The sequence below is a fragment of the Dipodomys merriami genome, unplaced genomic scaffold (assembly GCF_024711535.1).
Source record: "Dipodomys merriami isolate MVZ:Mamm:240054 unplaced genomic scaffold, mDipMer1.0.p SCAF_53, whole genome shotgun sequence".
Taxonomy (NCBI): Eukaryota; Metazoa; Chordata; class Mammalia; order Rodentia; family Heteromyidae; genus Dipodomys; species Dipodomys merriami.
The window spans coordinates 7,101,298-7,103,753 of record NW_027206102.1 but is presented as its reverse complement, the minus strand read 5'-3'; positions in this window follow the sequence as shown (position 1 = coordinate 7,103,753).

Sequence of the window (2,456 nt, the reverse complement as noted above, 5' to 3'; positions counted from 1 at the left end):
ATTAAAGGGATTGGATCTATGGAGGAATGAATCAGAGACCCGGCAGATGCATTGAAAATGTTCATACCCTGTGTCAAATGTTAGAACATCTTTGAAAATAGTACATGAACAGTCTGAGAAGTCCAGTGGATAATATCACTGGAGAAGTTCAGAATTGCTAATCTGTTTCTAGATTAAATAAAACAAGAAGGGGCTGGGAATGTGGCTCAGTGGTAGAGAGCTTGGCTTGCATTCATGAAGCCCTGGGTTTGATTCCTCAGCACCACATAAGCAAAAAGAAAAAAGCTGGAAGTGGCTTTGTGGCGTAAGTGGTAGAGCGCTAGCTTTGAGCTGAAGAGCTGAGGGACAGCACCCAGGCCCAGAGTTCAGGCCCCATTACCGGACCCAAAAATAAACAAACAAACAAATAAGTAAATAAAGAAAGAAACTATGGTGGGGCAATGTGATACAAGCCTTGAAATCGAGCACTCAGACTGACAGGAGATAAGAGACTGTAATTACTACTGATACCTTCCCTGAAGCAGGTAGTATAATTTGTCTTAATAAAACAAACCAAACAAGATAGGAATGCACTGTTGGAAGTTTGGGCTAATTTCTTCATTATGGTTTGAAAAGCCAAGTTTTCTATTGAAATGCAACTGGTATATAACCCTCAGTTGTGTTTTAAATGCTCTCTTCATTACAGAACATTCCTAGATGCAAAATGGTTCATGATTCCCATCCAAAATTTGAAAAAGTAAGTAATCATCATTCTGTTAGATTCCAAGGAAAGAATGAAGGATTACAAAAGCTTAAGCCTGGAGGAATAGCAAAGTTCATCGAATGTAGGTCTTTATAGATCTTGCTAAATTAGAGTTAAGACTTCAAAAAATACTTTGGTTTCGTTTGTAATTTCATATTCTATAGTATACTACATTTTTTTTTTTAGGTAGAGGGTTTAATTGACAAATTTATAAATGTTTCTTGCATTCTATTTGCCTAGCATATTGTTTCAAGAGAGTTATAATTAGAACTAACTGCTCATGTAGAAAATGATAATATGAATAATGTAGACCGAGTTGCCAACAAATTGATGATACTAATTTATAAATTTAGAAAAAGCAATTTTTGAGGCTTTAATATAACATGGTATGAAGAGAATAATTGTGTGACATCTTCTTTCTTCTACCTGTATGTAACACAGGAAGCAATTTCCTTAATTACGTGCCTCTGTATATACAGTGAGAAAAATGCAAGGTTTGGGGTTTGTTTTTATTTTTGTTTTTGTTTTATTGCTTTGTCATAGGGCTTGAACTCTGGACCTGGACACTGTCTCTGAGCCTGTTAAGCTCAAGGCTTGTGCCCTAACACTTCAACCTCAGTACCACTTGTGTCTGGCTTTTACTGAGAAGTTTATTGGAGATAAGAATCTAGGGAACCTTCCTGCCTCATGGGCTTTGAACTGTAATCTTCCGATCTTAGCATCCTGAATATCTATGATAGTTAAAAAAGTATAAATATAAATAATATTTGCAAGAATACCAGGTGAGGAAAAATGATGCAACCCAGTTTATTGTGGTGTTCTTTCCAGAACACGGAGGGCATCACATTAGCAGAGGTGTAGTATTTTTCCCAATAGAGATAAGCTATTTGTGATGTAAATTAAGGGAATTTTGAGGTGCACCCTACAAGTTGAAAACTGTTGGTCTAGGATGACTTTATGGCATAAATTATGGGATTGATGGTCATAGAAATAATAGCTTAATCTGATAAACAATTGCTTACTCTTGAAGAATTAATTATAACTGACGCTTTACAGTTTTATCCTACACCAATATGTGACTATTTTTCTGTTCACTTCTCAATCTGTAACACCCCATTGGAAAATGCATCTATTGCAGAATTACATAACATGGAAACAGGTACTATTTTGAATCTCTCAGGTATGGAATGTTCAGAATTTTAAAGTGAGTAATTATTAGTCGTATGAATTTTGAAGAACATATATATTCTTTCCTCTTAACAACTTATTTACTTTTAAAAGTTATGGATTTCCATAGAATTAAACGGTTTTCGGTTTTAGTATGAGAAAGTACTAGTTAATTCTTGTTTGAAAATATTGGCAAGTATATTGTGAAAAAATTGTCTAGTTGGATAACATTCAAGTTGGTGGCCCTCCCATAAAGAAGGGGTAATTCATTCAAATTAGTGGCCAAATAGTACTGATTTTTTTAAAAGTTACTACATAAAGAACAATATTTACTATACCAATACAGTGAAATTTTATTTCATGCAGGTTATTTTTTAAATTTAATTTTAATGTGAAAGTGATGTGCAGTGGTTTAGCAATTGTAAGGCAGTGAATACATAACTTTTCAAACTTATTATCCCCTCTCTCATTTTTCTCACAGTTTTCCTTCACCCCAAAACCCCTCACAAGTTGTAATGTACATTTCCAACATATTGTCTTCTGAGTA